This window comes from Ornithorhynchus anatinus, chromosome 4 (assembly GCF_004115215.2).
Source record: "Ornithorhynchus anatinus isolate Pmale09 chromosome 4, mOrnAna1.pri.v4, whole genome shotgun sequence".
NCBI lineage: Eukaryota > Metazoa > Chordata > Mammalia > Monotremata > Ornithorhynchidae > Ornithorhynchus > Ornithorhynchus anatinus.
In genome coordinates, this window is record NC_041731.1 from 42015830 (window position 1) to 42029860 (window position 14031).

The 14031-nt window shown below is 44.5% G+C and overlaps 1 protein-coding gene across 5 annotated transcripts in view; it reads right to left on the minus strand.

The window, feature by feature from the left end:
- Nucleotides 1-14031, minus strand: part of KCNT1 (potassium sodium-activated channel subfamily T member 1) — a 278660-nt gene that overhangs the window by 166109 nt on the left and 98520 nt on the right. The window lies entirely within an intron of this gene.

The window sequence follows — 14031 nt, forward strand, 5'->3', positions numbered from 1 at the left end:
TATCCTTAAACTTAGCCTTATAGATGAGGATAGGATTATAGATGAAAGAGGGAGAGAGAGAGAGAGGATGTGACAGCATATTTACCCATTCTTCCCTATATTAAACTCTTTGAGTACAGGGTCTGTGACTCTTCAATGTGTGGGAAACTTGCCAGGATCACAGTGGTCTACAATAATTAGGGTATTTGCTAAGTGCCTGCTATGTGCCAAGCACTGTTTGTTCATTCATTCATTCATTCATTCATTCATTCATTCAATAGTATTTATTGAGCACTTACTATGTACAGAGCACTGTACTAAGCACTTGGAATGTACAATTCAGCAACAGATAGAGGCAATCCCTGCCCAATGACAGGCTCACAGTCTAAACGGGGAGATAGACAGCAGAGCAAAGCAGAACAAAACAAAAAGACAACATTATCAAGATAAAGAGAAGCAAGGGAATTTACACCTCATTAACAAAATAAATAGGGTAATAAGTAATATATACAAATGAGCACAGTGCTGAGGAGAGGGGAAGGGGGAAGAGCAGAGGGGGAGGGGAGGGGGAGCAGAGGGAAAGGGGGCTGAGCAGAGGGGAGGGGAAGGGGAAGGAGCAGAAGGAAAGGGAGGCTTAGTTTGGGAAGGCTTCTTGGAGGAGGTGAGCCTCTCAGTAGGGCTTTGAAGAGGGGAAAAGAGTTAATTTGGCTGTTCTAAGCACTGGGGTAGATACAAGGTTATCAGGTTGGACAAAGTCCCTGACCCACATGGGGCTCACAGACTAGGTAAAAGGGATAGGACTTAATCCCCATTTTACTGATGAGGAAACTGAGGCACAGAGAACTTAAGTTACATGGTTGAGGTCACAGAGCAGACAAGTAACAAAGCTGGGATTAGAACCCAGGTCCTCTGACTCCCAGGCCCATGCTCTTGACACTAGGTCACACTGTTTCTCTTTCCATGCTAACAAGTGATGAATCAAGGATTTGGTCACAGTGAACAGTCATCCATCCATTACCAATTCTCACCCTCGAGGCACTCACACACAATGTGTGGGGTTGCCAAGATCTGGACACAGGACCAGGTTGCGGGTTCCTAGAAAGCCTCTTCTCCAAAAGCTATTGGTCCCAGAACCTTGGCCATCTTGAAACTGATTTGGAACAGGTGGAGAGTCTGGATGACTGAGAACAGGTTCAAAAACAAGTGTGGTTATCAATGAAAATTCCCTTCCCAATAATTAATAATAATAATAATTGTGTTATTTGTTAAGCGCTTACTGTGTGCCAGTCACTATACTAAGGACAGGGGTAGATACAAGATAATTAGGTTGGATACAGTCCCTGTCCCTAATAAGGCTCACAATCTTAATCCCCATTTTACAGATGAAGAAACTGAAGCACAGAGAAGTTAAATGACTTGACCAAGGTCATATAGCAGACAAGAAGCAGAGCCAGGATTAGAACCCAAATCCTCTGACTCCCAAGCCAGGGCTCTTTCCACTGGGCCACACTGTTTCTCACTAGGCCACACCTTTTCAGTCTCAAAGTCATGTCCCAGGGAGTAGAGAGAATCAAAGCGAACATCTTTGAGAAGCAGCGTGGCTCAGTGGAGAGAGCACGGGCTTTGGAATCAGAGGTCATGGGTTCGAATCCCTGCTTGGCCACATGTCAGCTGCGTGACTTTGGGCAAGTCACTTAACTTCTCGGTGCCTCAGTTACCTCATTTGTAAAATGGGGATTAAGACTGTGAGCCCCACGTGGGACAACCTGATTCCCCTGTGTCTACCCCAGTGCTTAGAACAGTGCTCGGCACATAGTAAGCGCTTAACAAATACCAACATTATTATTATTATTATCTTTGTAGTTTAAAGAGGGAAACTAAAGTCTAGAGCAAGTGACAGAAAAAGAGTTCCCCTTTTCCCTTCTCTTCCTCAACAGGTAATTTTTCACCTGAGAAAGCCATTCTAATCTCCCAGGACCTAGAATACCTGATATTTCATTATTGCCTATCCTAGTGACTTGGATTCTCTGTTTGACTCTATATATTTTCCAGGCATAATTCGGATGGCCCAAACTCTAAACCCTGGGAGCCAAAAAGGAAGACCCCACCAGCCAAAGGAAAAAATTAAGACCTCTCCCAACCCAACATTGATCAAACTCTCATTTATAAAGAAGATTGTTGGGTCATAAAAAAGCTACAAGTTAATTCCTCAGCAACTGTTTTGAAAGAGAGACTGATGGACAAGAGGTTTCACTGTGACATAATCAGAAGTGATGGTGATGTCAGACAAGGTTGGGGAGAGGAACAGATCTGCCTTTCCCCTGGTGAACCCTCTCTGAACATTTTAATAGGCAATTGGGATTCCAATCACTTACAATGTAAATAATGAAACACATTCTGCTCTGAGTTCCTCCTAGGGGAACATAGTATTTAAAGACTTATGACACACACCTGATATTCTTCCCCCAGTAGGCGGCTTCTAGGAGTTTCTATAATTTTTAAAAATAGTAACCACCAGCTGTCCCTAGTTGAGTTTTTCATTTTATGCATCAAGGGGTCTGAAGAGAACATGAATACCACCAAACAAGTTACTTTGTTAAGGGCAATCCCTTCAATGGATAATAAAGAAATGGCTGTTTTCCCCTTTTGTTGGGTGTCATTTTTCCAGGGTGCTTTAAAATGACCTGATTTCAAGGAAGTCACTGTAACTTCATATGCTACAAGATAAGGAAACCACAAACTGGAAAGGCGAGCTCTTTCCTATAGTTTTAACTGGGATCCAGTGAAGCTTGCAATGATTAGAATAAAACTGTCAAATGTCTTCTCAATATATATTTGAGCCACTGAGGGTGATTTGACCTATTTTACATAAAAGAACCCTCTGGAAAAATCATACATCAACTACAGTCTCCCTCTGAGGAAATAAATTAGTCCGAGTTTTAAAACTCATTTCCAAGTACTTTCTGAACCTCCCTGAGCAGTGGTGTGCTGTATTTCTCATTGCCTTCCCAAAGCAGCTCCTCTTTCAGGATGATCACTTTAAACAATGCCAGCCTACTGTAAGACAAACCGTATGTCCATCACTAATTGAAATTCCTAAAGTAAGGGGCAGATGGAAGGGAACAGAAATTAACATTTTTCAAAGAGATGCACTTGCCTCACTGACTGGATTTAACTCAAAGATGATGTGGAGTCTCTCTTTTTCATCCATTTATTTTCCTTGAAAAACTACAAGCAATTTCTTAGCTAATCTTTCAGAGAACTCCTTCAGCTGAAGAGCATGAGTTGTGAAAAGAGAATTTAGAGCATAGAAACTAATTTTGAAAGCTTTTCAGTGAAGTGATTAAACTCTCCAAAGCCAGTATGGGAGAGTATAAAACTCACTCTGTGTTACCCTATCACAGACACACTCTTAGCCCACTGTTACACAGATTTCTAGAGCACCAGAATGGAGGTCATGGCCTGAATAGTGCCCTGCTAGAGGGGGTTCACTTGACAGCAGAAAGCAGGCGTTAGGCACAAACTTCCTCGTTATATTGGGTTATCTATCAATCAATCAGTCGTATTTATTGAGTGCTTACTCTGTGCATAGCACTGAACTAAGCCCCTGGGAGAGTACAGTATAACAGAATTGGGAGTCACATTCCCTGCCCAAGCGAGCTCGCAGTCTGGAGGGGATTTATCCATTTGCAAAAGGGGTGTATTTTGTGCCACCTTCCCCAGTGTTCAGGAAACCAAAAGGAACTTTTCATATAGGGCCAACATCTTAGTTTTTTGAAGTTTTAAAATGCACAATGCCACCCACATAAGTTCGACAGCAGCTTCCAACCCACTTTCAAAATCACTTCTAACTTTGATTCAGACTGCAGTCTTTGTGGAGGCAGGGAGAGAGATGCATTGTAGGACATGAAACCATTAGCACATCTCCCAAGAGCCATGTGGCCTAGTGGATAGAGCACATGCCTGGAAGTCAGAAGGTCATGGGTTATAATCCTAAACTCTGCCATTCGTCTGCTGTGTGACTTGGGGCAAGTCACTTAATTTCAGTGTGCCTCAATTACCTCATCTATAGAATGTGAGTCCCGTGTGGGACACGGCTGTTCAACCTGTAAGCTCGACTATCTTCAGCGTAGATTGTAAGGTCATCTCTAGACTGTAAGTTCGTTGCGGGCAGAAAATGCATCTGTTTATTGTTGCATTGTACTCTCCCAAGCACTGAGTATAGTGCTCTGCACACAGTAAGCACTCAATAAATATAATTGAATGAATGAACCTGATTAACTTGTGCCTACCCCAGTGATTTGTACAGTGTCTGGCACATAGTAAGGGATTAGTAAAAACCATTTTAAAAAAATACTACTTCAGTATTTACTGAGCATCTGCTGGGTGCAGAGCACTCTACTAAATGCTTGGGGCATTCAATAAAAGTATAAAAAAATTGCTCCTGCTTTCAAATAGTTTATAATCTATAGCCTACATATGATAGGAACGAAAGGGAAAACATAGCTACAATTGGTAACAACAAAAGCAATAGATTAATAGAATAAATAAAATGCTACACAATCCATTCTTCTACAGTGCAGGGATTGCCTTCTTGATGAACCTCATGTTCAGGAAAATGTACCTTATTTATGCTTTGACTGATACCGCATTCACTTGTATAACTGCTTCTTGCTTCACAGCATCACCTTCCACCCAGACAGTGCACATTGTAGGAAAACATTCCCTAACTTGGCAGTAGAGGTCTTTTCATAGCATAGTGCAAACAGAAGATCCAACCTTATGCATAGGGATTATGGGTGGAATGGCCTAATAAGAGAAGGAAGGGCAGGGATTAGCCAGAAAATGTTTCCAAGAGCAGCAAACAAGAGTGGTACTCATTGATCAGAAAATAAATGGTCATATTGGCCTAAGTTGAGTTATATTTTAAGAGCCTAGACCCAATCTGCATGGGGTAGACCTAACTTGAAATGTCAACCTAACATTGGCATAAACTGTCCCAGGCTAATGACTAATGATTTTGGAGCTCCAAACATTTAGTCCTGTTTCCAAGTGCTAGAGCAGGGAGGGGAAGAGAGAAGAAGGGAAGGGAGAAGAGGGATGGCCGGGATGAAGGAATTGCCCCATGGTGATACGAAGCTGATCATTGAATGGGGGTGGTCTTTAGCAAACACACTTGAAGAACATTGGGTTGGGGAGGGTGAGGGAGCATTCCAGGAAGAGGGAATAGCAAAAGGAATGACTCCAATGTAGGAGAGATGAATAGTTAGGATAGTGGGATAGTGAGCTAGCTGGAATGAAGTTCAGACGGGAGAGAAGAGAGGCAGGGTGGACTCCAGTTTTAGAGTCTACAATTTTAGAATTAAGGACTTGGATTTGACTCATAAAGCAAGTAGGAGTCTCATTGCAGACTTTTGAGCAGGCAGCTGTTGGTCTGCTTGAGGAAGAGGAGTCTTGCTCCCAGGTACTGGATAGAATGGAGTGGGAACAGTTTGAAGGTTGGGAAACTAGCAAGGAGGCTGATGCAGAAATCCAGCTAAGAGGTAGCTGGACAGTGGCTGAAAGATTGGAAAGGGACATATGGACCTTTAATAATGATAATAATGATAATAGTTAAACACTATGTGCCAGACACTGTACTAAACACTAGGGCAGACACAATGTAATTGGGTTGGACACATAGGCCTCACAGTCTTAATTCCCATTTTACAAATTAGGTAACTGAGGCACAGAGAAGTTACATGACTTGCCCCAAATCACACAGCAGATAAGTGGCAGAGATGGGATTAGAACCCTTGACCTCTTACTCCCAAGCCCTTGCTCTTTCCACTAAGCCATGCTACTTCCCAAGTACCTAGCATAGGGTTGTTACAACTGTTGATGCTCAGTAAAGGCTTAGCGTTCAACTGACTGACAGACTCTCACCCACTTGGGCCTTCTATGTGGAGAGAGACAAATTAATTATCAACATTTTGTATGGATGAGGTTCAAGGACTACTTTCCGCAGTCTCGATAATTGTATTTAGCTGCTCTAAGGGCCACCGGAACTGTCATAAATTAGAAATTTCAACCTATGGGTTTTGTTAGATGGGTCAATCGCTTGTGTTGGGAGCTGGAAAATGGAAACATAAGCTTGACTGGTGTGCACTCCCTCGGGGTAGCCGTGTCAGTCAGTCAGTCACATTTGAGTGCTTACTGTATGCAGAGCACTGTATTAAGTGTAACATTTAGTACTGGGTCCCCTTCTATTCTCCATCGAGGCCACTCCCTTAGAGAACTCATTCACTCCCATGGTTTCAACTATCACCACTCTGCTCTTGATTCTTAAATCTACTCTCCAGCTCCGACTTCCACCCTTCTCTGAAGTCTCACATTTCCTCCTGCCCTCAGAGCACTGTATTAAGTGTAACATTTAGTACTGGGTCCCCTTCTATTCTCCATCGAGGCCACTCCCTTAGAGAACTCATTCACTCCCATGGTTTCAACTATCACCACTATGCTCTTGATTCTTAAATCTACTCTCCAGCTCCGACTTCCACCCTTCTCTGAAGTCTCACATTTCCTCCTGCCCTCAGAACATCTCTACTTGTAAGTTCCACTGACACCTCAAACTTAATATGTGCCAAACAGAACTACTCTCCTTCCCACCTAAACCCTGACCCGCCCCTGCCCCCATCAACTTTCTCATCACTGTAGACAACACCACCATTCCCCCTGCTTTATAAGCTCATAACCTTGGCTTTGCCCTCTTCTCACTCAAACAATCCATGTATTTAGTCTGTCACCATATCCTGTTGGTCCTTTCTTCACAACACCTTTAGAATCTGCCCCTTCCTCTTCATCCAGATTATTCATTTTTTTCAATCACATTTATTGAGTGTTTACTGTGTGCATAGCACTGTAGTAAGCACTTGGAATTTACAATTCGGCAACAGAGACAATCCCTACCCAACGGGCTCACAGTCTAGAAGGAGGAGACAGACAAAGCAAAACAAGTAGACAAGCATCAATAGTATCCAAATAGATAGAATTATAGATATATACACATCATTAATAAAGTAAATAGAATAATATGTACAAATATACACAAGTGTGTGGGGTGGGGAGGGGGGTAGAGCAGAGGGGAGGAGGAGTGGCGAGGAGGGGAGGAGGGACAGAGGAAAAGGGGGGCTCCTTTTCCTGTCTCAATTACTGCCTCAATCCTGCCTCAATTACTGTATCAGCCTCCTAGCTGACCCCTCTGCCTCTAGTCTCTCCCCAGTCAAATCCATACTTCACTCTGTTGCCCAGATAATTTTTCAAAAAACAAAAATCATTCTGTGCACCTCTCCCCACTCCTCAAAAACCTCCAGTGGTTGCCAATCCTTCACCCAACAAACAAAAACGCCTTACCATCGACTTTAAACCACTAAATCAACTCTGCTGCTTCTACCTGTCTTTGCTAATCTCCTGCTACAACCCCAGCCACACTTCACTCCACTAATGCCAACTAACTCCCTGTACCCTGATCTCACCTGTTTCATCTTTGACCCTTTGCCCAGGTCCTCTTTCCTGGTACTCCCTTCCCCTTCATTTCTGACAGAATACCACTCTCCCCATTCTTCAAATCCCTATTAAAATCATATCTCTTCTCTAACCCCTCATTTTGCCATCATATTCCTCCCTTCTCTGGGTCACCTATGCATTTAGGTCTGAAACACTATATTAGACCCACCTCCAGCCCCACAACATGTATGTACATATATTGTTCCTTGATGCTTTCCTCATCTGTAGCTTACTATAATGTCTGTCTCCCCTACTAGACCGCATGCTCCTTGACGGCAGGGATCATGTCTACCAACTCTATTATAGTATATTCTCCCAAGCACTTAGACCAGTGCCCTTCACATAGTAATCAATTAGTGGTGTTTATTGAGTGCTTATGGTATGCAGAGCACAGTATGAAGTGCTTAGAAGTGCTCAATAAAGATCACTGATGGATTAAGTGCTTAACCACTACTACTATTATGTGCTTAGTATAGTGCTCTGTCCGAAGTAAGCGCTCAATAAAAGCCATTGATTAGTTCTCTACTCTCTCTTACCATTTTCCCCTTCTCCAACAGGTTTGGAGCCAAGTCGTTACCTTTACAAGCTGTAGAAAAGCTGGGGAGGCTGCTGCAGTTTTTAACTAAGGACAGCTTGCATACAGTTCTAGAAATGCCCTCTAGACTGTAAGCCCCTTCTTGAGACTATAAACTCCTTGTGATCAGGGAACATGTCTAGCAACTCTGTTGTACTGTACTCCTCCAAGTGCTCTACACCATAAAGCTCATCCTCCTTTAAACTATAAACATGCTTTGGGAAGGGAACATGTCAACCACTTCTGCTACATTGTACTCTCCCAAGTGCTTAGAACAGTGCTCTGCACAGAGTAAGAGCTCAATAAATACAATTGATAGATACAGCAGAGAAGACTGAGGTATCACCACTCCTAGAACTGTTCATTTATCTTAACATTGTTACCTTGTTGATTCTGTTATTGGTGTTGGCAATTCACTTCTTTGATTCTGTACACTGACTGAAACTGTGAGCCCTATGCTGGATAGGGACTATGTCTGAACTGTTCATTTGTATCTGCTGCAGCTCTTAGCACAGTGCTCTGGCACATAGTAAGCACTTACTAAATACCATAACCACAACCAAAACCTGCCCTATTTCAAAGTTACATCTCTCACTCCTCTGCGAATTAAATCAAATATTCTCCATCCCTCTTCACCCCTTCCACCTGTTCACCCCAGACTGTGACCATGGACCTAAGCATCTTCAGGAATCCAAAATTACTGTTACAGTTGTTAAAAATCCTCCCTTTCTGAGGACATTCAGGCCAACAGAACCAGTAGTGACCCTTCCTCTCTCCTCAGCTTTGCACCTAGAATATTACTGCAAATCAGCAAACAGACATTTAAGAAAAGCGATATGGAATGCTTTGAAAATATACCCTCCTAAACCTCCACTTTTTCACTTGAGGTATCCTAGATTCATCTCCACGGTTTTGAAACACCATGTTTCAATTTCTGACAGGGTAATTGGGAAATTCAGAAATGACTCTTCACTGGACCCAGGAACATTTCTTCAGCAATTGAATCTGGATGACAGCCAGCTATGTAGATATGAGAGATATGAAGAGATTCCTTTCTAATTTGCTGCCTTTGGATTACAATAGGGATTTATTTCTGCCCCTGGGAAAAATGTGAAACAAAGGACCAGCTTCCTTCCACCAACTGGAAAATTTTAGGCTCAATTCTCAGAAACTATCATGGGTGAAACCGCCAGGTCCACTTCAATACCTCTTTGAGAGGAGATAAATCTATTACATACAATACTTGCCTAGAAAGCAGAGCAATGACATCTGCTAGTTGCAGAAAAGAAAGGGATGATGACTTGTAGAAACTTCAGTTCTCATTTCAGCCTCTTCCATCCAGGAATGATTGGGAGGAGGTCAATTCCCTCTGGCTGTCACCATTCTCTAGGATGTGACAGAGTATTAACACTCGGAAAACAAGGCACATGGGCGCAGATTGTCCATTACAATGTCCGAGCCCAATCCGTGATATTGAACTGAAAGGACCTGGCATAACCAGCTTCCCAGCCATATGATCACCACAGCAAGGACACATTAAGACCAACTCACTCTTTTTGGTCAACAAATAAATGCTCTCTTAAAATTCCCTTTCAGGCCAGTGCTCTATGACAGCCTCTCTGAAGCCCACAGTTGGATTAAATTTTATGGGTAGTTTTAACAGACTGAATTCCTTGCTTGAGTGCACTCACCTTAACCCTGAAAATCCTCATGCCTATTCAATAACCTGTCAGTACTTTCCTGGCCCAGGTTCTGCCCTTTTGCCCTGAGACAATGGTTCTGCTATCCCATCTTCATGTGCAGGATATGACTGGGAGCCAGAGGGGAGAGTGAGTGAGAGAGAGGGGTCTAAAGAGGAGGGAAACCCTTTGGATACCTCAAGAGCTGCCTTTACAAAAAAAATGAGGATGTGAACTGGGCAGGTTCCCAAGGGAGTCCCAGGAGTGAGTGGTGTGCCCCTTTAAGTTCAAGTGTTAGCCTGTTGCCTCTGACCTCCATCCTCCCAGCTGTAATTTAAGTAGTCCAAACTGGCTGGGAGAACTAAAACTTGTTTCTCAGAGAGAAAAAGAGAAAGAGAGAGACAGACAGGGGTGAAACTGGAGAGTACCAGAATGAGACAGGCAGCAAAACTGCCTGGAATGAATCAATGGTATTTATGGAGCACTTACTCTGTGCAGAGCACTGTACTTCTATTTATTCTAGCTCACTGCCGATTTGTTGCCCATATTCTTCCTTTGGACTGGAACTCCTTCCCCTTTCATATACGACAGACCATCATTCTCCCCAACTTCAAAGCTCTATTAAAATCACATCTCCTCCAAGAGGCCTTCCTCAACTAAGCCCTCATTTCCCCTACTCCCTCTCCTTTGTGTGTCACCTATGCATTTGAATCTCTCTGACCTCCCTTCCTCCTCTCTCGCCCCGCTCCAGTTTATTCTTCACTCCGCTGCCCGGCTCATCTTCCTGCAGAAACCATCTGGGCATGTCACTCCCCTTCTTAAACAACTCCAGTGGTTGCCTATCAACCTCCGCTCCAAACAAAAACTCCTCACTCTAGGCTTCAAGGCTCTCCATCACCTTGCCCCTTCCTACCTCTCCTCCCTTCTCTCTTTCTACCACCCACCCCGCACGCTCCGCTCCTCTGCCGCCCACCTCCTCACCGTCCCTCGGTCTCGCCTATCCCGCCGTCGACCCCTGGGTCACGTCCTCCCGCGGTCCTGGAACGCCCTCCCTCCTCACCTCCGCCAAACTGATTCTCTTTCCCTCTTCAAAACCCTACTTAAAACTCACCTCCTCCAAGAGGCCTTCCCAGACTGAGCTCCTCTTCTCTCTCTACTCCCTCTGCCATCCCCCCTTTACCTCTCCGCAGCTAAACCCTCTTTTTTCCCTTTTCCCTCTGCTCCTCCACCTCTCCCTTCCCATCCCCACAGCACTGTACTCGTCCGCTCAACTGTATATATTTTCGTTACCCTATTTATTTTGTTAATGAATTGTACATCGCCTCGATTCTATTTAGTTGCCATTGTTTTTACGAGATGTTCTTCCCCTTGACTCTATTTATTGCCATTGTTCTTGTCTGTCCGTCTCCCCCGATTAGACTGTAAGCCCGTCAAATGGCAGGGACTGTCTTTATCTGTTGCCGACTTGTTCATCCCAAGCGCTTAGTACAGTGCTCTGCACATAGTAAGCGCTCAATAAATACTATTGAATGAATGAATGAATCTGTACCATTTAAAGCACTTGACATCCACCCCACCCTTAGTCCCATACCATTTATGTACATGTCTGTAGTTAATTTTAGTTTCTGGCTCCCCAACTAGCCTGCAAGCTCCCTGTGGGTAGGGAATGTGTTTACCAACTCCATTGCATCATATTTTCAGTCAGTCATTCAGTCAATCATATTTATTGAGCTCTTACTGTGAACAGGGCACTGTACTAAATGCTTGGGAGAGAACAATATAACAATATGATACATTCCCTGCCCACCCAAGTGCTTGGTACAGTGCTCTACACACAGTAAGCACACAATAAATGTACTGATCAATTGATTGATTGGGGAACACACTATAGGAGTCCCGAAAGGTATGTCCTTCCTTCCTGGAAAATACATTGCCGCTCTTCAAGTCACAGAAGAGGTATTCCCTGTGCCCATCAGCTCTGGAAAAATGGACCTCCAAGGACTGTCACCAAACAGGTTGATAGTCTTGGGACCCTAACTCACTTCTGGCCATATGGGAATCCAAGATCACAACCAATACTATAAGTAATTCTTGGAGTTGATGACTGCCTTCCCTTGGAGGAGCTCAGAACATATTAGACATTTTCTTTAGACAACTAAAAAAACCTATTTTCATCATCATCATCAATAGAATTTATGGAGCCTCACTATGTGCAGAGCACTGTACTAAGCACTTGGGAGAGCATAATATCACAGAGTTGGCCGACATGTTCCCTGCCCACAACGAGCCTGCAGTCTAGAGGGGAAGACAGACATGAATACAAATTTACAGATAATATTCAACTTTGCCCCACCATTAATTCATGAGTCTCCCAAATCTTGTCAACCCCTAGGATCTGCTTTCTAGGAGAAATAGAGAAAAGGCCAGTGCCCATGCCAAACAAACCCTGCCAGCCAAAGATCTAGACCCATCAGCTACCCCACCAGCCTGAAGCTTTATCAAGATGCCAGCAGCTTCTGCTCCCTGATCATAAACAACATGATGCATTTCAGATAGTGGAGTGGGAAAGAGTGGGGATGCTTTAGACACCTTGAGTTCAGAGGCCCCCAAGCCTTCTTAGGGAACTGACCAGCTCCAGACAAGCCACTTCTGAATTTAGCCCTAGAATCCAGACACTCCGCCTGAAGTGTTCTCTCTGATCCAGGCACATACAGCATCTTGACTTCCAGGGGAGGTAGATCTGAGCTCTCAAATTCTAACCGAAGTATACAGTGAGGCTCTAAGATCTCCTAAGAAAATGATGGTGCATCATTCCAGAGTACTCACTGGATGCGGTTTGGGGCATCCATCCCACCTTGACCACTGAATAGGGTCTGGAAAATAGAGGTCAGGAGGGAAAGGCAGGGGAGGGCAAGAGAGGGAGAAGGCTGACTGGAACCTTGGAGCCTTTTGGGAACAGACAATGGGGCCCAGTGGTCAAATACTCTAGGTCCCAAGACAACGCTGTCACATCAGACGCAACTCAAACACTGCATCCTCCCACTTCCTTAACCTGGATCTGTCACAGAAGCTCATCTGGTTGAGCAAGCAGATGAGCTGAAAACAAACCAAAATATGTTCCCTCTGCTGACTCGAGAATGCTGCAGTCTGGATTGGCAGTCAGCCTGGGCCACCACCTCCTGCCACCCAGCACAAACCGCCTTGGCCCTGCTGCTCTCTCCGATGCACCCCCTCCACCCCCTGGCAGGTAGCCCTGCCTAAGCAGACCACGGAAGAATAGCAGACAACCACTCGCAGGACAGTTCGCAGGCCAGAAGACTCTGACAAATTGGCAGATTTAACCCGGACTTGGAAATCCACAGAAGCAGCCATTCATTTACCCTTTGCAGAACAATGGGATTGATTTTGAAGCCCCTTTCTCCAGAGGATCAAATGAAAGTGGAGCGACTTCTATAAGCGAGGGCATAGCCCCGTTCTAACTTGCAAGCAACCTGCTACTGAGCACTCCATCAGACCCAAACTGGTCGTTAACAAGCCACTAAAAGATAAGATCGATTTGCGAACCTGGAACTACCCAGAAATGCGTGACACGGGTTGTTCACGAAATGGCTCCTTGAGAGACACCCTCCAAGGAGGAGAAGAATAAACTTCTGGTTTGTCCCCTGTACAGTTATGTGATGGTAAGAAGGCAGCAGAAGTGGGAGAAACCACATCGCCTTAGAGAAAGCCAGGGAAGATACCACCGAATTGCCCACTGCCTAGAAGACCCAGAAGCTTCAACTACCTGGGTCCCCAGGTAATGAGCTGTCCCTTCTATTGAGGCAGGTAGCCCTGGAATTGCACGTAGGGCAACCTACTCCACCTCCCTCCTCAGTCAAGGGCTGCCCCTGCTTGGGAAGCCCCCTCCCTCCTACCAGCACCACCTTCACACTCTCCAATATAAATCTGGGGTGGGGAAAGGGGATTCCTAGCTGAAACTATCAATCAGGCTCTCATCACTGGATTCTCAGACTGTGTTTCAGGGATTGCCCAGGGGGTTAGGGGACTGCAGTTCCCAGACACACTCTTCAAATGTTCTTTTCCCCAAGATCTAGAGAGAGTGGGCACATTTTCTCATCATCTTGCAGACACTAGCAGTGAAGTTCAGCCATGAAAGGGTTAGTTCCTCCCCATGCAAATACCAAGCAACATGCTTGCAAAGCCTCATTCTACAATGACTAATTTGCATCCCAAGGGCTAATCCAAATTGGGGAG